Source organism: Coenobita brevimanus, chromosome 40 (assembly GCF_032717465.1).
Source record: "Coenobita brevimanus isolate Jiangsu-jjx chromosome 40, ASM3271746v2, whole genome shotgun sequence".
Lineage (NCBI taxonomy): Eukaryota > Metazoa > Arthropoda > Malacostraca > Decapoda > Coenobitidae > Coenobita > Coenobita brevimanus.
Window position 1 is genome coordinate 63879691 of NC_136993.1, and position 24692 is coordinate 63904382.

A 24692-nucleotide genomic window follows, 5' to 3' on the forward strand; every position below is an offset into this window, starting at 1 on the left:
GAGTTGACCAGTTGCAGATATGAAGGATTGGGATTAATAGGTAACTCTTGCATTAGAAAGCTCAACAGAAAACAGATGAGAGTTTGCTGTTAGACAGGTGCTACACGCTCATTATAGTGGAGAAGGGATGGAACCAGACAGTTCAGAGGAGCAGTGACCATTTAACTACTGAAAGATCAGAGATCAAGATGTTACAGTGCAGCGAAGAGATAGACTGAAGGGACCAGTAAGTGAAGGAGAGTTAATGAGACGAAAATCATTTGACTCCACCTAGTTAAGAAGAGCTGTATGTGGGGAACCTCCCAACACATGAGATTTGCACTCTACACTGGGCTGAATAAAACCACTGTATAAAGTCAACTACTGTGCTGGGGTAAAGAAGGTAAGTAGTCGACACAGCAGACCAAATCTCTTGGAAGCAGAGTTTATAAGCGACATTATTTATTCATTCCAAGATAAACCCCGAGAGAAAGAAACCTCAAGTATGCTAAAAGATGATGCAAGGTTAAGTTGGGTAATGTTAAAAATTAGTGAATATTTCTTTGGTAGATTCTGACGGGTCGAAAGATGTAAGAAATTAGTTTTTGATGCATTCGAAAAAACAAAATTACTTTCAGTCAAGTCAGAGATATAAGTCAAGTCAGATAATAGCGTGCCATAGCCTCATCTCTTATTTGATGGAGTACCTGCCGAAATGGATGCTGCGGGAAGTGGTTGGAGAGGTGAATGGTGGAGTCATCAACGTATGAGTCAATAGGGTTAGGTGTCTGAAGGCCATTGACAAAAATATAAGGAACAGAGGTTGTGATAGGACAGAGCCCTGAGGGACACCACTACTGATAGCCCTATTAGAAGAACAATGGTCGTCTACAACAGCAGTTACTGACCGACTAGAGGTGAAGGGACAGATAGAGGGTTAGAAACCCTAAGAGGGAAGTTTGGAAAAAGAATTACGCCAGACTCGAGAAGAACCCTTTGATATGTCAAGTACAATGGCTAAGCTATCCCTAAGTCCTGACAGGAGAACACGAAGATGACCAGAAGTCTGAAAGGAAGGTGGGAAAATCGCCTTTGGATAAACCCATACTGAGAATCAGAAAGAAGGTTGTGATAATAAAGGTGCTGCAATTTTTTTTTCATAAAGAATAGATTGAAAAACTGTTGAAATACTGGATGTTAATGCAACTGGGCGATATTTAGAGGGGATGGGAATGGACACACTTCTCTGGGAGCAAACTTCCAGTCAAAAAGGAAACTTACAAGCTGGTAGACAAATATTAAAGAGTTTACCCAGTCTGGGTGTAAGCAAATAAGCACAGTTCTTGAGGACTACTGGAAGAGGATGACTTTTCGGTAAAAGATGATGCAGGCCCATATGCCTTGTCAGCATTGAGGCCAGTGATGGCAGCAAACACATCAGTTGAAGAAATTTTCATGTCAGCCATGAGGCAGTGAGAGGGGGGGGGGGAGAGAGGGATGTATTGGATAAAAGCAATTCATTCACAGTAGAAAACATACTACTTGTCTGTCACCATTCTCTGTAAAGACAAAAAATAATAATAATAACAAATGGGGGAAGGTACTTTTACCATGGTCAGAACCGGGCGAAGTATCCACACCTTGTACTGGGTAAGAGTCCCAGGGTGGGAGAAAAGTGCAGGAACTGTAGTATTGCAAGTAACACTATTATATGCCATGTACTTCCCAACAAAGCTGGGAATAGCGCCGCTATTAGTAGCGGCGCTACATAGCACCGCTACTATTTTAATAGCTTTGGTGGTAACGCCATTACTTATTTTAGCCAGTAGCGGAACTGAAAGCGCCGCTACTTTTTGGCCTACCCACGCGTTACCGCGCTCCTCGCTACTCACGCGAAGAATACACACACACACACACACACACCTCTAACTATCCTCGTCTCTAACTCCCTCTCTCTGCCTCACTTTCACTTTCAGATTAATTCTTACTCACTACGATATTATTTCGCAACAGTATGTTACTTTCAGTTTAAAGTAATGGAAAAAACATTGCTATTGTATAAATAGCCTTTAAAAGAAAGCCCCAGTTCATTTTCACTTTCGTTTTTGAACATTTCATTGAAAATATAATAAATCTATATAATATGTATCAATGGTAAGCCACATCTTTTTTGCCTTTTATTTACATATGTTACTTTCAGTAGGAAGAATACTGCCACCGTATTCCCTGAGTGTCGTAAAAGGCGACTAAAAGGGGCGGGGTGAGGGGACTAGGGACCCCCTCCTCTGTTTTTTAGTTCCTAAAAAGAGACAGGCCAGAGAAAGGGATGGGGGATGGAGTTATCCCCGTACCCTGAAGATTGGGTCTATGAATGTGCGTGGATGTAGTACGATTGAGGCAAAAAGGGAGGAGACTGGGAGAATGTTTGTGAGAAGAAAGTTGGATGTGTTAGCTTTGAGTGAAACGAAGATGAAAGGGAAGGGGGAATCTATGTTTGGAAGTGTGAATGGAAGATTGTCAGGTGTTGATAGAGGAAGGGCAAGAGAAGGTGTGGCCTTGTTAGTGAGTCCGGAAGTACAGCATTATGTGACTGAATGGAAGGACGTGTCATCGAGACTGATGTGGGTGAAAACGAAATTTGAACGTGAGTTGTGGGTGTTTGTGAGTGCATATGGGCCTGGTAGTGAAAGGGATGAACAAGAGAGGGAGTCTTTCTGGAATGATGTTGATGAGTGTCTGCAGAGTTTTGGAGCGAATGTGAATGTGGTAATGATGGGAGATCTGAATGCTTGAGTGGGAAATATAGCAGTTGAAGGCGTAGTCGGTATGCATGGTGTGCCTGGAAGAAATGAAAGTGAGGAACGAATGATAGCGATGTGTGTTGAGCGAGAGATGGTGATTGGGAATACGCTGTTTGAGAATAAAGATATTTATAAGTATACATGGGTGAGACAGGAGGGTGGAAGGGTTGTTGATAGAGCTTTGATGGACTATGTGGTTGTGTCTAGGAATGTACAGTAGTAGGAAGATTGTTGGATGTGAGAGTTCTGAGAGGGGAGGGTGGAGGTATGTCTGACCACTACCTGGTGGAGGGAAAGTTTAGAGTAGATAAGAGATGGGTGAGAGCTAGGAGGGTTAGGTGTGGCAGGGAGGTTTTGAAAGTGAGTGAGTTGGATAAAAGAGAGAAAAAGATAGAGTATCAGGAGATTTTTAAAGATGAGTGGAACGCAGTGAAAGATCAGGAAAATGGCAGCGTGGAGGAGGAATGGCAGTTGTTTAAGAGTGCTGTGGGGGGGCATGCAGAAGAGGTGTGTTGTGTGAGACGCATGGGTGGTGGTGTAAGAAAAGGAAGTGAATGGTGGTGCGAGGAAGTAAGTATGGCTGTGGCTGAGAAGAGACGTGCATATGAAGTGTGGCTGCAGAGGAAGGATGAGATGTCACATGAAAGGTATAAGGAAAAGAGGAATAGAGCGAGAAGGGCTGTGCGTGATGCTAAAGTGGCAGCAGATGAGAGGTGGGGTAGGCAGCTGACAGAGAATTTTCAACAGAATAAGAAAATGTTTTGGAAGGAGGTGAAAAGGGTGAGAAAGGGAGAGTCTGGGAAGGAAGAACGAGTAAAAGCAGAGGATGGAAGGATGTTAACTGAGATAGATGCAGTAAGGAAGAGATGGGCAGAGTATTTTGAAAGATTGTTAAATGTAGAGGAGAAATGGTGGCTGATATTGTGGCAGATGGAAGGGTGCAAGGAATAAACGTGTTGGGAGAGTTGAATGATTCTTTGATCACGAAGGAGGAAGTGGAGAAGGCAGTAAAGGAGATGAAAACAGGGAAAGCTGCAGGTATGGATGGGTGTGCTGTGGAATGCCTGAAGGGTGGTGGAGTGACTATTGTTGACTGGTTAGTAAGATTGGGAAAGGTATGGTGCCAATTGACTGGGCAAGTGCTTGTGTGGTCCCGTTGTATAAATGCAAGGGTGATAAGTATGAATGTACTAGCTTTAGGGGTATAAGTCTGTTGAGTGTTGTAGGTAAGGTGTATGGTAGAGTGTTAATTATGAGAGTTAGAGAGGGTACAGAGGGAGTGATTGGTGATGAGCAGTGTGGCTTTAGGAGAGGGAGGAGATGTGTTGATCAGGTATGTGCTGTGAGACAAGTGTGTGAAAAGTATTTAGCGAAAGGCAAGGATGTGTTTTGGGCATTTATGGATTCAGAGAAAGCATATGATAGAATTGATAGGGAGGCTTTGTGGACTGTTTTAAGATTGTATGGACTTGATGGTAGGTTACTAAAAGGGGTGAAAAGTTTTTATGTAAATAGTAGAGCGTGTGTAAGAGTGGGAAATGCTGTGAGTGATTGGTTTCCCGTGAGAGTGGGGCTGCGACAGGGATGTGTGATGTCGCCTTGGTTGTTTAATATTTACATGGATGGTGTTGTAAGGGACGTGAATGAAAGAGTTTTAGGTGGTCTGAGTCTGGTAAATGTTGATGGTGGAGAGTGGAATCTGAAGCAGCTGCTGTTTGCAGATGATACTGCACTGGTGACTGATTGAGAGGAGAGATTGAGACAGTTGGTAGAGGAGTTTGGAAGGGTGTGTGAAAGGAGGAAATTGAAAGTAAATGAGAATAAGAGTAAAGTGATGAAGTGTACGAGGTTGATAGATGGTAGGGGGATGAATATAGTTTTGAATGGTGAGTTGCTTGAGGAGGTAGATTGTTTTAAATATCTAGGGTCACATGTTGGTGTGGATGGAAGAATAGATGCAGAAGTGAAGTTTAGAATAAATGAAGTAGGAAAGGTGCTGGGAGGAATGAAAAAAGTGTTTAAATGTCGTTCGCTTAGAATGGATGTAAAGAGAAGGCTGTATGAGGGTGTTGTGGTACCGACTGCATTATATGGGGCTGAAACATGGAATATGGGTGTAGCAGAGAGGAAAAGTTTGAATGTAACGGAGATGAGGTGTCTGAGGAGTATGTGTGGAGTGACGCGTATGGATCGGGTGCGAAATGATGAAGTGTGAAGGAGAACTGGAGTTGTTCGGGAGATGGCTGGTAGAGTTGAGCAGAGGGTGTTGCCATGGTTTGGGCATATGGAGAGAATGGATAATGAGCGATTGGTGAAAAAGATAACTAGATCTGATGTGAGAGGTGAAAGGCTGAGAGGAAGACCACGAATAGGATGGATGGACAGTGTGAAGAGAGCACTGGATGCGAGAGGGATGTCTGTTGAGCAAGGAAGAGTGGCTGTGCGTGACAGAAATAAATGGAGAGAAATTGTGAATGAATAAGTGATGACGCAGCCCTGAGGGGATATTCTCCCGCATTTGGTCTGATCAGCTAGTCAGGTCAGGTGCGGGTAAGGGGATGGGTCTGTTATGATGTGGCAGGGGTAAACCAGTTCTGCTGTCGGGCCCTGCTGCGGATGTCACTGATTGCATTGCGCAGTTGACCCTTGTGCGGTGTGGTGCAGTGAGGATCTGTCCGTTCTCCCCTTTGGGGCTAAGATGCGAATGAATGTGTTTGAATGGATGAGTAAATGGGGAGTGTGTCGTCCTGTCTCGGCTACCTCCCTTTCCTTGAGGGAAGCAGCCTAGGTATATAGATAGAATAGATAGACTTTCAATAGGTATACTAAGTAACAATGTAAAAGTACATTTGTTACATTATACAGTAAATAGCTTTTTCCTGTGCCTTCGGCTCTAAGCTTCATCAAAGTGACACCGACATGTATATGATGTTTTTTTTATTTTCAATATTAATATATACTGACATTACTGGTACACAGCATAACCACTCAGACTGACTAATATTATCAAAACAGAGTATAGTGTATTGCTGTAACACAGATTTTTGTTAACCTTTCCTTCGTGTACCTTTTTCCTATCCAAAGTAGCAGGAGCGGGAGCGGGAGTGTTCCTACATTTCATGTGAAGTAGTGAAACCAGTAACGCCACTACTTTTTCGAGCTAGTAACGGGAATGGGAGCGCCACTACATTTTATTAGTAGCATTCCCAGCATTGCTTCCCAAAGACAGGTGTGGCTTGAGGTCGTACATGATCCAACAGTCCTGCATGGCGTGCATTTTTTTTTTTTTTTTTTGACCCATCAATATGGTAAGAGCTGGCCACAAGTATGACTCACCGATTTCAACAGGATAACATTCCATCATGTTGGCTCTTGCCACAGAAAGGGAGGTGAAGCCAGTGTAGAGAGGTTTCCTGGTGACAGAAATCTTGTGTCCATAGTAATCCATTACAGACAGTGAAAAAATGCTGGCTGTTCTCTGGGAATCTGCCCAAATACTTGCCTGAGAATTATCAAAAGCAGCTGCCTCAGGCTGAAGCACTTCCCCTTCCTCCCATACAAAAGTTTCGACTGTCCCCACATCTGGCCTGCTGGAACTGAGTCAGTGGGTACGTGCACCACGTACACCTCGGCCACTGACATGCAGAAATCACTATTTTTATATATGAGTCCATATCCTCCTTTGTAATATAAATGTCTTGTCATTTGTGTCATGTCCCCATTGCCTTAAGGGAGTAGGCAAATCCACTTTCTTTACTGATTTTGCACGGGATACCTTCTTATGCTTTTGTGTGTCTTTTAACCCGCCGCTTGCCAGTGCCATTTTAAAACGGTCTGACATAGTTCCGCGGCCAGTGCCAGTGCCGTTATAAAATGGTTTAAAATAAAAAACTTCACTGTACTGTGACCGCATTTTTCAAGATTTGCAGGTAAAAATTGGCAGGCATGTAAGGTAACTGTTCCTCTACCATCCCCCAGGCTGTCAAGGCCATAAACTTACTCGTTCCCCCCCTCACGCTCACTCTGCCTCACTCTGCCTGTGTGCCTCACCCAGTGCTGTACAAAGTCAGGGCATTTTGTAAATATTTTCATGTAAGTGTAAATTGAGAATATTTTCTTGTAAGTGTAAGGACCATACAGTGAAGTCAAATTGTAAATACCTTCTTGTAAGTGCCAGGACTGTACATAATGAAGTCATGTTGTACATATCTTCAAGTAAGTGTAAGATAATGCATTCACAGTGAGCAAGACACACAAATTGTGATAGATGCTGAAGTAATAAGTAACCAGAAAAGTGTACTGAACATTGCTATACCTTCCCAGCATAAATACCTGAGTATACATTACAGTGAAAACGGCTTTCTCTCACGTACGTGGTGAGCATAAGAGAGAGGCTATACCTGTACACGAGTATGCAGGACTCAATAAAACTCATTTCCGAGCCTCAGTGAGCATTTTAATGGTGAAATTCGTTGTTTCCACATCAAAATCTATCATTTTAGCCCCCCTCAAAAAAAGGTCGAAAAATGGCTGGCACTGGGGTGACCCATAGGGCTAAAAATAGCCGGCATGATGTAAACGTGATCACAGACAAGGTGTTAACACTTTCAAAACCATAACATCTCATAAATTTTAATATTTAGGTGGTAAATATACACGTACAGTTTTGGCAGCAGTAACTGCCAACCCTCTAATATCCCCAACGGATACAAGGAAATCGTAGCCAGAGTTCCACACCGAATAAAAGCCCACTGTCTAGTATGCAACTGGTAGTTCAAACATTTGGTGGATTGAATGAGGAACAACACTCATTGGCATTGTTACTTGTGTGGTCTATATTTCACTACGTTTCATCCATGTTAACTACTCCCAGATTTTTTTTTCCCTTTTGCATCGTATTTCACAGAGCTCAGTAGCAGAATAACAATTCTGAGATTATTCATCCTTTCTATGACACTTTTCATTACCAGCAATATATTATGGTGTTGATATCTAGTTACAGTTTATCATTAGAGACGGAGAAATGGTAATTTTAGTCTATTTTAGAGTGAACAGACTAGAGTTACTGGTCTTTTACCCTTGAGAAACCCTAGGTACGACTTCGTTTCAGCAAGAGGAAAACAGTGGATGGTATGTACAACCTAAATGTATCTGTGTTGTTTGCTTATCCCCTAACTCTACTGACTATGAAAAATTCGTCCACTATCTTACGTCTACGATGGAACACATCCTATCCATTTCTCTCTTCTCTGAAATCTCCATTCTAGGAGATTTCAAAGTTCACCACCACCTTTGGCTCTCCTCTCCTTTCACTGATCCACTTAGTGAACAATCCTAAGTCTTTTCTATATTTAATGACCTAGTGCACCTTGAACAGCACCCTACCCATATCCCTGACTGCCTTGGAGAGAGTTGCAATATACTTGACCTCTGAAAACTAATCCTTCTGCTTACACTGGGAATCTTTTCTCTCCGTTGGGCTCCTCCGATCACAACCTTGTTACCTTAAGTTGTCCTATCACTCCGGTATGGCCTGTGGACCCTCCAAAGAAGCATCAGTCGTGGCACTTTGGAGCTGCTGACTGTGAGGCCCTGAGGCAGTATTTCTTTTATTTTACCTGAAATTATTATTGATTCCACGGCCGGGAGCCATCTGAGTGTGTCTCGCTCATTACATTACGGAGGTTATTCTCTCGGGCATGGAAGCATACATTCCTTTCTTATATCCTCTGACTAATGCAAAAAAGCCTTGGTTTAATCACACTTGTTCTAATGCTATACACACGAAGAAGAAGGCCTTAAGATACTGGAGCCAACTCACCTCTGAATCACATTTTTCTTATGTTTCTGCCCGGACTCGTGCTAAGTCTGTTCTTCACTGTGATAAAAAATAATTTCATCTGTACTAAATGCTCTCAACTCTCCAACTTGAATTCTTTCCACTCCTTGTGGCACCTTGCCAAAAATCTTTCTAACAACTTTACCTCATCATCCATCCCTCCTCTTGTCTACTCTGATGGTTCTGTCGCTATTTCTGCTGCTGATAAAGAAGAACTCTTCACTCAGACATTCTTATCCAATTCCACCTTAGACGATTCCAGTGCTTTTCCTCCATCACTTCCCCCCTCTGACTTCCTCATGGCTGACATTAAAATTTCTTCATTTGAAGTATTTTCTGCCATCGCTGGCCTCAATACTAACAAGGCATATGGGTCTGATGGGGTCCCTCCTGTTGTCCTCAAGAACTGTGCTTCTGTGCTTACACCCTGCGTAAGTAAACTCTATTGCCTTTGCCTATCAACTTGTACCTTTCCTTCTTGCTGGAAGTTTGCTCTCATTCAGCCAGTCCCAAAGAAGGGTGACCATTCCCAACCCTCTAACTATCATCCAATTGCTTATACATCCTGCGTCTCAAAAGTTTTTGAATCTATCCATAACAGAAAAATTTTAAAGAATCTTTCTTATTAGAACCTTCTTTCTGATCGTCAGTATGGGTTCTGTCAGAGACGCTCCCCTGGTGATCTACTCACCTACCTTTCAGACTCCTGGTCATCCTCCTTTCGGGACTTTGGCGAAAGCTTTGCCATTGCATTTGACATTTCAAAGGCATTCGATGCAGTCTGGCATAAATCTTTAATTTCCTAACTGCCCTCGTACGGTTTCTATCCTTTTATCTGTGCTTTCATCTATAGCTTCCTTTCTGGTCGTTCTATAAGTACTGTTGTAGACGGCCACCGTTCTTCTCCTAGATGTGCCAGCATTGGTGTTCCTCAGGGCTCTACCCTATCACCAACTCTCTTCCTTTTATTCATCAGTGACCTTCTAAGCTGTGCACTTAACCCTGTCCACTCATACGCTGATGACTCCACCCTTCACCTTTCCATTCGGTTCCTGCAACGCCCATCTCAACAGTTACTTCAACAAACAAGGGATGAGGCTATGGCACACCTAATGTCTGACTTGGCTTATATCTCTGACTGGGGTAAAAGTAATCTTGTTGTTTTTTATAGAACAGAGACAGCTCTTACACCTATTTACTCGACAAAATCTTCCACAGGAGTACCCACTAATGTTTGATAATATCCTGCATAATCCTTCATCATCCTTAAACATACTTGGAGTTTCATTCTCTCGGGACTTATCTTGGAAAGATCATATTACATCTCTTGTAAAATCTGCTTCCAAGACATTAGGTCTGCTATGCCGACTCTGTACTTTACCCTCGCATAGTTGTTGAATTTAAACACGGGTTTTATTCATCCCTGTGTAGAGTACAACTCTGATGTTTGGGGCAGCTTCACAAATTCAGCTCTTCTCAACAGGGTGGAGTCTAAGGCTTCTCGTCTCATTAACTTTCCTCCTCTTACTGGTTCCCTACAGCATCTGTATCTTCGCTGCAATGTTGCATCTTCATCTCTTATCTATCGCTACTTCAATGGTCACTGCTCTTCTGAACTGTCTGCTTGCATCCCTCCACCTCTACGTTGGGTGCATAGCGCCTGTCTAGCAACAAACTTTCATCCCTTTTCTGTCCAGCTTTCTAAAGCAAGAGTAACCCTACTCCCTGTCCTTCATTTATGCAACAGGTCAGTTCTGGAACTGTCTCCCTTTCTCTGTTTTTCCTACTTCCTATGATCTCCAGTCTTTCAAACACAGTGTGTCCAGGCATCTCGAAATGAATGGAAGGAACGGTTTGCAGGCTCCTAGCCTTTGGTTCCTCCTTTCTTGCATTAAAAAAGACTGTGGCTCACGAGTTTACCATAGGTGGCAAGAAAATGAAAAAGGTAAATTGTAAAACATCGAAGGCATCTAGAATGTAGCCGTATGTGATGAATATACATATTATATACATATTATTTTCGTTCAGTCTTGTAACAGCCAGAACATTTCACTCAGATGATACTTTTCAGACTGAGCGGTTAGTTATATCTTTCCTTAGTGAAAGTCAAAATATTGTTTCTGTTAAATACAACTTTTAAATTCAAGGGTTCTTCAAAAGTCTACGACAAACTGTCCAAGCATTAGCTGCAAGAAATAATAAATTACTAACTCGTGGTGTTGAGGGAATAGAGATACTTCAAATTGTCTGAGAACTATAAACGTATTGTGCAGGTACAGCATGTTGGTTCACTTGCCGTACAGCCCTGACGGTGCCCGGGTGAAGCAAGTGGCCTCCTGGACCCCCACCACAGGTCTACGCTGTCTCACACCTCTCACCCTTTTCCCGGAGAAATACACCAAGTAATGAGAACAGATTACTGGACATTTCAGAACTGGATTATCTTATGTGGTCTGTCAAAATTACTGGACATTAACAAACTTGAGTGATATAAGTAATGTATCCAAATTACTGACTGGTATAGATTGGCCTATACCTATTTTATTCTAACTTGGCCTATAATTGTCATTTCTCCATCTTGAATGCTAAGGTATACCAAGAGATTGGTGCAAGTTATGAGGAAGTGCTATGGAAATGCTATACCAATATATTTTTCTGCCACGCAGCTATGTGAAATATGGTGCAAAATGCTGAAAATCTGGGGCAGGTTAGAGTAAAAGAGGTATAACCTGTAGCTTGCATTATTCTGTAATAGATAATATAATATATGAGAGCATCGAGCCTACAAACGCTTATTTAACCGAAAACAATAAGACAATCTAAGTAACAATATCATAAAAATGTCAAGCAGTTCCTTTATTTCCACTGAATACTACGGAATTGCCTTTATTCCAATAGGATTATCATAGAATGAATAAAAAGTCACTCCCACCCTAAATATTCCACTGCAGTTTCTTTAGATTTGGAATGCTACATTATATTTTTCAGTTTCCATGGCGCGACGATAAACGTGACGGCAATACCATATGAACCCCACTGGCTAGAGTCCATGGAGGGCAACAGCACCAGGTACTCGGGCATTGATTACAAGCAACTGGTTGCTGTTGGCCTGGCCCTGAATTTTAGTTTCCGTGTCCTTCCATCAAGCAGCTGGGACGAGGTGAAATTTAAATCCTATATTTATTCACACCTTTGCTGATTTCAGTCCGTTTGCCGAAGTAAAGTAATTAATTTCAGTATTATATATGGATATTATATCAGCATCGTTTTGCAATATTATGTAGCCCACAGAATTTCCTGTTATATGTTAATGATTATTTAGAAAGCGATCCTTACGGAAAATACTTTTTTTTTTTTCACGAAATTCATAATAAAATACTCACTGCATGGGCTAGGATCTGGTCACATTATCATGGCTGTTGCAATCAGAAACCTTGTTTCAAAAACCTTTTTATCTTTTTTTTTTTTTTAAGTTGTTATTCAAACTCCATTCAGCTCAAATATATCAGTGTTCTACAATACCATCGTAGATGAAACGAGTAATCTTATTGAAATAGCGCTTTAACCTCTTCACTGCCCTTTGTGTTGATAGGTGTCTGTCCATGCAACGTAGGAACTGTCACTGGCATCGGTCTCGTCAGTCCCATATAAAACTACTTGGTAAACCCAAGGGGTATCTCTCCTATTTGGTGTCTTTTATGATTCCCCAGTATATACACATAATTTCAACCATAGTACACCAAAGTTTATGAAAATGACATGGCGTTCTTTGTTGATCTAATATGCGCCGATACGTTTCTGTAGACTATAACTCTTTTAATTCCTGTCCTGTTATTTACAGGATGTCATTAAATTTCTTTTCAAACAGTTTGGTACAGAATGCAAGTTTATGTATCATTCTGACAAATTAATACCTACCTGGTAAAATTTGAAAATTAAAGGAATATTACCTTAGCTGTTTCTTTATCCCTGTGCATGTTGCTGTCTTTGACCAGGAGATATTTTTGACTCTGTAAGTAGTTCTGTGTGTGTGTGTGTGTGTGTGTGTGTGTGTGTGTGTGTGTGTGTGTGTGTTATTTTAAACACGATTGAGGTAAAGGAGTAACTTCTCGCCATCTCCCCTCTTCTTTGTGACTTCCTCTCGAACATCACTGCAGTGTTGGATCTCTTTGCTTATATTACTGACATTTCAAAGATCAGTACTGTTGTGAACTGAATGCTTTTGTCCCTCCCAATTTACGGAAGCCGCATAGTTTCCACCAAACAGTAAACTCTTGTCCCCTTCCCTGTCCAACTCTTTTCTGTAAGAGTTATCGGATATTCTCAGTCCTTCACGTATACAACTAATCAGCTAAGGAACTGTCGTCATCATTCTGCCTTTCCCTCTGCCTTTGACCTCCTAATATCTAAACTCAGTGTGTCCACTGTCCCGACATCTCGTACTGAACGTGGCAACTACTTTGCCAGTTTTTCCCTAAGAAGAACACATTATTATATTCGAGTTTTTGACTCGTACTTTATTTCACATTAAAATTATTTCTTTCAAATGAGGAAGGACATCATCCTAGTAAGATTTAAGGTATGCTTTATCACAGCTTCTTCATAACGTTTCTCTGAAAGGGTTTATGGTATCAATGACACATGAGAAAGAGAGAATAAGATCAATTAGGGATTTCGTTGCTTTCTATATTTTAATGTCATATTTGCTTCTAGGTGACAGATCAGGTGGAGATTCGTAAATCGTTCATGGCAACAGTGTTACGTGGTGTTCTTCCACAACGACTTAAGAGGTGAGGTTCTAAGCTGAGGTTACCTTTGCACTACGATAGTCACTGTTCTGTTGATCATCCAGTTTAATTGCAGGTAGTTTTATACGGCAAATAAAAGCTGTACAATGTGAAAACATGGACAACCATGCCAAGTCTGAAATTGCCTGATGTCTTTTTAACTCGCACCATCCCGGCAGATTTTTTAACCAATGACCTCCCCCAATCCTGGCAGATTTTCGATTTTGTTTTGTTTTTTGGCTGAAACCTCCACTTTTTATGAGAAACATCGAAAATTCATAGAGGAATCACTCACCTGAGGTTCAAAAGGCCAATACAGGTAACAATATCCTTACCTGGCTGTGGTTCCTATGGGGCTGGCTCTAGAGGAAATGTGTTCCATGGGAGGGAACCAAACCACTCATAATTGGTAATTATTTATTTATTTGGTACGAATATATATGTAGTACAACAGTATATTGGTTTTCACACAGTAATATAGGCAATATAAGCATTGTTTCACTCACCAAACACATCAACATACCGCACCTTTTTTGGCGACATTACCTGATCATCATTTCTAACTGTTTCTTCCTCTAACACTACAAAAACTTTGTACTCTGCATTGTCATCGACTGGTGGAATCACACTGGCCTTGAATTTCATACTGCGGCACGACATGTCTTTACTGGCCAGGTCACTGGTAACAGGTGAGTTGCCGAGACAGTGGCGTGGGGGGGGAGATCACTCATGGTAAGGCATTGTCCCCTCCTGGCATTGGGTAGAGGAAGGTGTCCCATGTTTATGTACCAAAAATCATGAAATGTGCAAATGACAGACCTTGCAATTGCGGTGCGTTTGTATAAGTTAAAGGGAGTCACAGTGACAAAACGTTCAGACATATATATACATCAACAGGAGTCACAGTGACAAAACCTTCGGACGTATATATATGTCAACGGGACACGGCGGATTAATCATAAAGTAAATGATGAAAGTAATTTATGTTTTTATTTTTGTTTTACTTGTTCAAATGGAGTAACTATATAATGAAACTGTCAGTTCGGAAATGTCTAGAACATTCATTTACTGACTGCCTACAAATCTGGAACTGCATTCTGTACATATGTTACCTCGTTTTCCTTGCCCACAATAATGACACATCTTTTGGTTTACTTATGTTACCAAGCAACATTAGGAAGCGGAACAAAGTCCATCCCATAGTGAAGTGGTTAGAAATGGGGTCAGTTAACATTACTGCTAAATGTTTCCTTTATAGCAGAGAAAAAATAATGTATCAGTAACAGCATGTTATTGTCTGGCAGTGTTTCCAAGATTGTATATTCATCTATGATAGAAATTTATTATCTGCACATAATTCTTTGTTATCTTGGTCTTCCCAATGCAGAAACCAGGATTAAGGACAATAAATAGATGGGAAGATGATGATGGAGTTGAAAATAAAATAGCCTCATGTATTCTGACAATGTTCAATGGAGAAGAAAATGCTCTGGAGGGATCCATGGAGTTATGCGAAGATGATGAAGCTGTAAATGTAAAGAATCCCTAGTATTGTGACAATGTTTCCAGATGGGACTTCACTTTCAGCTGTAATATCATCATCATCATCATCATCATCTTCATCTTCATCATCATCAGCAGCAGCAGCAGCATCATAATAATAATGATAATAATCATTATTATTATTATTATTATTATTATTATTTATTTTATTATTAATATTATTATTATTATTATTTTATTATTATTATCATTATTATTATTATTATTATTATTATTATTATTATTATTACTATTAATTTATGTATATCATCATTATTACTATTATTGGGGAACAAATTCATTCGAACGGCTGGGTGGAATAAATGATTATATCTACAAACGTAGTGTTTTTAACGCTAATGATGTTTCCAGATGGGATTATACTTTCGCCTTTGAACACTCTGCTGCTAAATTCGTCATGGCCACGCCGATCATAACACCCAGTTGGCTGAGCTTCTACTACCCTTTGAGTGACCAAGTGTGGATCGGTGTTTTGGCTTGTACGCTGACTGTCTGCTTAACACTCATCAAGGTAAACATGCAAGTGGTCAGGCACGGGCACAACCAGTATTAGTAGGCACAGACATGGTTCCTTGTTTATTACTTCATTTCATTATTATTATTATTATTATTATTATTATTATTATAACTATTATTATTTTTACCAGCCGCGACAGCGATGCTGGTATTGTTTCTAGTTTTTCTGTCTTTCTATGTGTCAGTCTGTGTGTATGTCTGCTAGCACGATAACTTAGCAATCGCTAAAGATATCATCACAAAATTTTACAGGAGTGTACTTAGGATGAAAATCTCGGACGAGTTCGAAACTGGTGAAAGTAGGTCAAGGTCAAGGTCATATTCCGAGCCACGCTAGATATGTATCGACTCGCAGCTGGTGTGATTCCTCCCTTGGGGGGACTCTAGTTATTATTATTTTTAATCATCATCATCATCATTATAAATTTCGATGCAGGATATTCTCTAGCAGCAGTCCAGGGTCGTCTTCCACTGTTAGTCACACAAGTAAAAATATTTTTCCAAGGTAGGTACTTCTGCTTAGGTCCTTAAAGATTTTTACACAAATGTGCTTTAGCAAAGCACAATATGGTCCTTCACTAAAGCGAACTCCTGTATGGTACCTCATCTGTCTATTGCTATTGTTCTTTATTGCTTTAAACACACCGAGGACAATGATGTATTTAACCCTATCATGGTCACGGCTTTTTGTTCAACTCATGTACATAGCATGAGCCAAGAGTATATGATTTATATTCAGCTGAATGAGTCAGTGTACAGAAGGCAAGTTTTTACTCTAGCACCATTAGCCCCCTCTTCGTCAGGTAAACATTAAATTTTGTTCCAGTTAGAGCCAGAGGATAGGTTCAAGTGACTGTTTAACCGGATATTCACAGCTGAAAATCAGAGTGAGAGATTTAAAAAATATATATGATGGTAAAATACTTGTTTCATTTTGAAGCTATAAGTACAATGACTGTCCTTGGATGATGCTACATTCATGTAATACGACATTAACCTGCCACGTCCCGGGAGATTTTTCACCAGTGACCCCCCCCCCCCCAATCCCGGGAATTGTAGAAAAGTTTTTTTTTTGGCTAAAACCTCCGCTTTTTATGAGAAACATCGAAAATTCAGAGAGAATGTGCTCAGTTGAGTTTAGGAATACGGTACAAGAGTACCTTTATCTTGTTACCGTGTTCTCTCAGGCCAGTCTCGAGAGAAAACGTTTTCTATGAGAGGAGTAGCCATTTCAAACCATTCGTAACTGGTTAGATATTTATTTATTTGGTACGAATTTATATGTAGTACAAGAGTATATTGGTTTTCAGACAATAATATAGGCAATATAAGCGTTCTTCATTCACCAAAAACATCAACATATGGCACCTTCTTTTACGATGTTACCGCCTCATCACTTCTGCTTGCTTCTTCCTCTGGCTTATTTCTTCCTTTGTCCTCCACCTCAGGAATCACTTTCGCCTTGAATTTCGTCATTGGAGAGACCGTGGTTCGACATGTCTTTACTGGCCAGGTCACTGCTAACAGGTGAGTTCCCGAGAAAATGGCGTGCCGGGGGAGGGGGGTCAGGTGGGGCCAGTCATTATCCCCGCCTGGCGTTGAGTAGAAGGTCTCCCACATATGCCTACCAAAAATCACCCGTGAAACTTGAAAAATGTGCAAATGACGGACCTCGCAATTGCATAACGTATGGATACTTCGTCGGGTGTCACCGTGACAAAACATGGTGACATATCCATACATCGTCGGGTCGCGGCAGGTTAATGACTATATATTGTTGTTTCTATTCAACATTTCCTTAAACATTTTGCTGAAATTCATATTTATGATATAGATGAGTCGAGGGAGGGTTCGGATTGTTACTTCTCATGCCCAGCACTTTCTACAACCGCCACTGTTATGTAAGTAGTCGGGTACTTCAAAGTTGTTGATTTCTTGAAACCATAGCATGGCACCGTTAATAAATTCTGCATTCATACAGTTTTATTCCAGTCTGTCTATTTTAGGGTACTAAGAGCTTTAGTCATTCCTAATAATATACCTTCAGTGCAAGCAGTATGTGACTATTCCAGTATGTGACTGTTTCAGAGCATGCAGTATGTAACCCAAAAATTGCATTAGGACACGCAGAAAAATAAAAATAATACCTTAGGATAGTGTACTTATGAAACAGCTCCGAAAAAAAAAAATGGTATGGATGACCTCATATGGATTATGCAATTTCCTGATGGTAGGCTATCTGATGCACAGACGTGCACTTTTTTTCATGACTGGTATTGTCTAAACAGTTCCACTGAGGAAACATCACTAGTCACTCCTATGACACAATAAAGAAACAGCTACTCACTCACTCATATCAGTGTATGTGTACTATATAAACGTGTCTATATATGTTATTCAGATCACGAGGAGACGAATGTGCCAAACGCAGCATGGAGTGCTGAGTACTGGGTCGGTGGTAATGGAATCTGTGGGCACCCTGTTGGGTCAAGGACTGTACGGCCGCCTATCAACCAGCCGGTCCAACCACATCCTGGTCGGCACTTGGTTGTTCTTCGGTGTCGTTGTAGGCACAGCATATCGCAGCAGCCTCATCGCCTCCCTCACCCTCCCCAGGCTGCCTCCCAGACCAGAGACAATTGAAGACCTAATCAAAGCAGTTGACAGGTGAGATATCGACGGACAAAAGTTTGGACGCAAAGATGTTGAATGAAACTGAAATTTGAGTTAATGCTGAATCCTTTTATATTTACCTCTCAGATCTGTCACTGCATCCAAGCTCTTAAACTTTCGCATTTTTTTTCCCAGTTACCAACAAATCACACTGTGAGTTAGTTCTCTCCCAACAACTAGTGCTTTAGTCAGGTGAGATATCGACGGACAAAAGTTTGGACACAAAGATGTTGAATGAAACTGAAATTTAAGTTAATGCAGCATCCTTTTATATTTACCTCTTAGCTCAGTCACTGCATCCAAATTCTTAAACTTTCTCATGTTTTTTTTTTTTTCCAGTTACCAATACATCACACTGTGAGTTAGTTCTCTCCCAACAACTAGTGCTTTATTCATATCCAACGATACATTACTTTCAGACCTGACTGTTAACAAGCAGGACAACTCTGAAGAAATCTACAAATGGTGTTCTCAAGTACCACACAATACATCATCCACATAGACCATTCTTGAAATATTCCATCTCTCAATATATACCTACAACATTACTTATTTTTTTTACTTTTGTAATGACCGATCTCGTAACCTTATTCACTCCTACATGCATTCAGAGACATCACTGCCATACAGTCCTTCACTTATGCTCTCTACATGGACTGGATCCGTACATTTTTCAGTCTTCTTGAAATAATCTTGTTCATTGCTTATCAAATAATCAGAGAGCTGTGTATTATTTTTTAATTATTATTCCGCATACTACAATATGATAAATGCAAGGAATGTGCAGTAATTAGACAGTAAAGAGAAATGCTAACAAAAAACAATAGTTCTTTCATTTTAACTTGACCCAGATTTTTGTCCATTTGTAGCTGATTTCACCAAACTCATTGGCAGAAAGAGACATTGCTAAGTTTCGATTCCTTTCCGTAACACTTCATCATGACTAGCATCACATGTTGGTTTTAATTTATTGTTACAACTTAACATTCTAGATGCAAAGATGACAATATCAGGCCAAGTCGGAGTACTACTATTTGTATCTTGACGTTAAGTTTTAGTGTTGTGTTATTTTAGGGGCCTCAGTTGTAATATTACTTAAATGATTTTTATTCGTACATTTTTTTTTTTTTTTCAGAGCGACGATCGAATCGTTCGGTGCTTCATTGAAGGTGTTCTTTTTAAACTCTGAATCAAGAGCCTTTAGAGAATTTGGGAACTTAATGGTCGTGGGAGTAAGTCTTATGGACGGACTCAACTCAGCTTTGAAGATGAAGTGAGTTGGTTTAACTTTTTTTTTTTTTTTTTTTTATGCAAGGAAGAAGGAACCAAAGGCCATGAGCCCGCAGTAACAGTTCCCTCCAAGAGAAAAACAAAATACAATATAGAGCCAAATTCAAGATCCGATCATTTTGAGATGCCTGGACACACTGCGTTTGAAAGACTGGAGATCATAGGCAGCAGGAAATACAGACAGAGGGAGACAGTTCCAGAGCTGACCTGTTGCATAAATGAAAGACTGGGAGTAACGGTTAACTCTTGCATTAGAGAGTTGGACAGAAAAAGGATGAGAGTTTGCTGCCAGACGGGTGCTACGCGCCCGTCGTACAGGTGGAGGAATGCAAGCAGACAGTTCAGAGGAGCAGTGACCATTAAAGTAGCGATAGAAAAGAGATAAAGATGCAACAGTGCGGCGAAGAGACAGAGGTTGAAGGGAGTCAGTAAGAGGAGGAGAGTTAATGAGACGAAAAGCCTTTGACTCCACCCTATTGAGAAGAGCTGTATGTGGGGAGCCTCCCCACACATGAGAGTTGTACTCCACACAGGGGTGGATAAAACCCCTGTATAGAGTCAACAGTTGTGCAGGGGTAAAGAAAGAGCGGAGTCGGCTTAGCACACCCAATCTCTTGGAAGCAGATTTTACAAGAGATGTAATATGATCTTTCCAAGATAAGTCCCGAGTAAATGAAACCCCAAGCATGTTCAAGGATGATGCAGGATTAAGCTGAATATTATTAAACATTAGTGGGTATACCTGTGGAAGATTTTGTCGGGTTGATAGGTGTACGAACTGAGTCTTAGATGCATTAAAGACAACCATATTATTTTTACCCCAGTCAGAGATACGAGCCAAATCAGACATTAGGTGTGCCACAGCCTCATCCCTTGCTTGTTGAAGTAACTGTTGAGATGGGCGTTGCGGGAACCGAATGGAAAGGTGAAGGGTGGAGTCGTCAGCGTATGAGTGGATAGGGTTAGATGTACAGCTTAGAAGATCATTGATGAATAAAAGGAAGAGAGTTGGTGATAGGACAGAGCCCTGAGGAACACCACTGTTGATAGATCTAGGAGAAGAACGATGGCCGTCTACAACAGCGGCTATAGAACGACCAGAAAGGAAGCTAGCGATGAAGGCACAGATAGAAGGATAGAAACCGTAGGAGGGCAGTTTGGAAATTAAAGATTTATGCCAGACTCGATCGAAAGCCTTTGAGATGTCAAGTGCAATGGCAAAGCTTTCGCCAAAGTCCCGAAAGGAGGATGACCAGGAGTCTGAAAGGTAGGTGAGAAGATCGCCAGTGGAGCGTCCCTGACGGAACCCATACTGACGATCGGAAAGAAGGTTGTGATAGGAAAGATGCCTTAAAATTTTTCTATTAAGAATTGACTCGAAAACTTTTGAAATACAGGACGTTAAAGCAATTGGACGATAGTTGGAGGGTTGGGAGTGGTCACCCTTCTTTGGGACTGGCTGAATGAGAGCAAACTTCCAGCAAGAAGGAAAGGTACTAGTTGACAGACAAAGGCGAAAGAGTTTGCCTAGGCAGGGTGTAAGCACAGAAGCACAGTTCTTGAGAACAACAGGAGGGACCCCATCAGGCCCATATGCCTTGTTAGTACTGAGGCCAGTGATGGCAGAAAATACATCAACTGAAGAAATTTTAATGTCAGCCATGAGGAAGTCAGAGGGGGAAGTGATGGAGGAACAGCACCGGAATCGTCTAAGGTAGAATTGGAGGAGAAAGTCTGTGCGAAGAGATCTGCTTTATCAGTAGAAGAAATAGCTACAGAACCATCAGAGTAGAAAAGAGGAGGGAAGGATGATGAGGTAAAGTTGTTAGAAAGATTTTTGGCAAGATGCCAGAAGGAGCGGGAAGAATTCGAGTCGGAGAGTTGAGAGCATTTAGTATGGATGAAATTATTTTTAGTAAAGCGAAGAACAGACTTAGCACGATTCCGGGCAGAAACGTAAAGATGATGTGATTCAGGGGTGGGTTGGCTCCGGTACCTTTTGTAGGCCCTCTCCTTGTTGCGGACAGCATTAGAACAAGCGTGATTAAACCAAGGCTTTCTTGCATTAGTCAAAGGATATGAGAAAGGAATGTATGCTTCCATGCCCGAGAGAATAACCTCCGTAATGCGCAAGGCACACTCAGATGGCTCACGGCCATGGAAGCAATAATCATTCCAGGGAAAATCAAAGAAGTACTGCCTGAGGGCCTCCCAGTCCGCGGCTCCAAAATGCCACAGACAACGTTTCACTGGAGGGTCCACAGGCCGTACCGGAGTGATAGGACAGGTTAAGGTAATAAGGTTGTGATCGGAGGAGCCCAACGGAGAGAAAAGATTAACAGAGTAAGCAGAAGGATTAGTTGTGAGGAAGAGGTCAAGTATGTTGGAGCTCTCTCCAAGGCGGTCAGGGATACGGGTAGGGTGCTGTACAAGCTGCTCTAGGTCATTAAGGATAGAAAAGATGTAGGCTTGTTCACCAGGTGGATCCGTGAAAGGAGAGGAGAGCCAAAGGTGGTGGTGAACATTGAAATCTCCAAGAATGGAGATTTCAGAGAAAGGAGAAATGGATAGAATGTGTTCCATCGTAGAAGTAAGATAGTCGAAGAATTTTTGATAGTCAGTAGAATTAGGGGATAAGTAAACAGCACAGATATATTTAGTCAGAGAATGACAGGAAAGCCGAAGCCAGAGTGTGGAGAATTCAGAAGAATCAAGTTCAGGAACACGAGAGCAAGATAAGTCGTTGCGTATATATACACAACAGCCACCTTTGGCTTTGAAATGATTATAGAGAAAGTAGGAGGATACAGAAAAGGGTTTGCTGTCAGTTGCCTCAGACAGCTGAGTCTCCGTTAGAAAAAGAAGGTGAGGTTTAGAGAAGGAGATGTGGTGCTCAACAGAGCGAAAGTTAGAGGAAAGGCCGCGAATGTTGCAGAAATGAAGAAGAAGAGAGTCAGACCGTGGTTCCAGGCACCTTGAGTCGTCACCGGGAGACGGGCAGATGGTGGGGACATTTATGGTCCCCCCCCCTGGGAACTCCGAGGCTTGATAAGACGACGCCATTTTGGTAAATTTTGAATAGGAAGTGTAGTGTGTACTGTGCATGTAGTTTGGTGAAGATAGTTAGAGAAATTTGTACTGGAGAGCATGCTGGCCTACTCTCTGTGTAACTGAGACACTGAAAAAGTTCAGCAAAGGGGGATGGTCAGGAACTAGTCCTGAGGGCTGATGAAACGGGAGCTCCAGCACTCCCTGTCATCAGCTTTCCATCCACCTCGGGAGTACTGCCCTGCTCGACTGGTGCTACAGTCTACTCCAACTTACATTGATACCTGTATAACTCAGTGCATAATTTACTGGTATTTCGAGGATACACTGACTAATATAAGAAAATTAAAGTTATTGGGTTGTTTGAATGTATAAAACTGAATATTTTATTCATGTAAAAATTTGATCATATATATTTGCAGAAGAAATATAACTCTTCTACTGTAAATGAAAAAATGGAAAAGAAATAGAAAGAAAAAATGTATTGGCATTTTCAAGTATCTATGGATGTTCTACTTTACATAGCGTATATTGTACATCGTCTCACGTTACTGATTGAAAATGAAAAAATAATACTATGTTTATTTTTTGTGTCCGGCTCTACGTGTAAGCACCAGATCCCGTTCCCTAAGGTCCAGCAATCCCCCTGTGCACTGTACCATACACCTCCACATGTCGCCGCCCATACTGAAAACATGCTAAGTCTGTCTCATACAGGACTGTTGTACTGGTATCAGCGAGGGTGTTTTACGACATGTCAGCAGGTCTTAAGGTAGATCAGTAAAGTATGCTTTTAACAAAATTCAGAACCATAAACAGTTCTCCTGCCCAAACAAGGATTTGAATCCTCATGGGAGTACTAGAACACCCTTCTATTGACTCGGCCATCGATAGATAACGATAAGTATCGCACAGTTCCGTTCTTAAGCCTCATTTATTCATGCATCCTCCAGACGACGCTGTTCGGCTTTAAGGAGATAACTTGACGTGAAAGGGTTAATGGATGTCCGATGTCCTTACCTGAATGAATAATCCTTCTAGACCTGAATGACATTGCTTGGAGATTGGAAGATTATAAAGTCAAATGTCACCGATTTAAAGGTAACAGTAGAACGTACTGGTCTCACTAGTGCTATTATCGATTGATTTTATTCTCGAACATGTATATGAGTGACTTCCATGTGTTGTAATTACTTAAAGCAATTGCTTATTATCTGGAGAAGACAAGGCATTTTTCTGTGCAATAATTTGTCCTGCATTCATGACCTCGCAAAGAGTCCTGGCAATAGTCTGAAAACATATAAAACTAGACGAACGTAAATTTACAACTATATAAGTGAGGAAAACTTATGAAGATTTTTGTTTCACTACCTTCGTAATTTCCCATTGCATTTTATAAATATATTTTTGCCTTTGGTTGTGAAACTCGGAAGCTTTAACATACTGTTCCGAGATTAACTGTTCCGGTAGTAAAAAAAAAAAAAAATGCAGGTAAACAGTGCTATGATTTTCCGGAATAGCGAAAAAGTACTTGTTTTGCGTTTAGTGTGTTTCCGCAAAGCAATGCATCTGTTTTAAACACAGGCCTGCATTCTCGTTTGGTATGAAGAGCTCCTTAACACCTCTTCCATGGTGCTTTATTTTTGAATGTGGGTTGTTAATATCCTTTTGCACGTTATTTATGCAGCGTAAGGCGATGTCTACAGAATTTACATAAGACAGAGTATGACAGTAAGGTGGAACAAGCATAAGAATTTATATAAGATAGAGTATGACAGTAAGGTGGAACAAGCATAACAGGCTAAATCGAGTAGAAGAAAGTGTTAAGGAGCTTTCTTCGGCGACGAGAATACAGGCCACAACGGCTATTTGAGAAGTGACTTGTTATATGAACTGTCTGTTACACGCCATTCAGAGTGAACTTAAGAGTACTGTCAGGCATTACAGAGGGCAAATACAACGTGTTTACAATGGATTTTACCGTTTGCACTAAAATATTCGGTGGTATAGTGACAGAAATGCCTAAACTAAGAAACCATGGACGAAATCGCCACAGGTCGAGTTAGTTTTCATACTATATCTGTTCACTATATATCTTAGGTTATCTTCTTACTATCCCCACACGATTATATTCAAGATTTTTTGAGGATGAAAAGATATATATAGTTTTCAGTAATTCCTTCTTATCAGGCTGAA

The 24692-nt window shown here is 41.0% G+C and overlaps 1 protein-coding gene across 1 annotated transcript in view; it reads left to right on the top strand.

Annotated features, from left to right (window-relative positions):
* The first annotated feature begins 10918 nt into the window (after positions 1-10918).
* LOC145397168 (uncharacterized) overlaps positions 10919-24692 on the top strand; it is a 252685-nt gene continuing 238911 nt past the window's right edge. The window contains exon 1 of the mRNA XM_080270364.1: positions 10919-11021. The gene's annotated coding sequence lies outside the window, so the exon portion shown is untranslated. The remainder of the gene's footprint in view (positions 11022-24692) is intronic.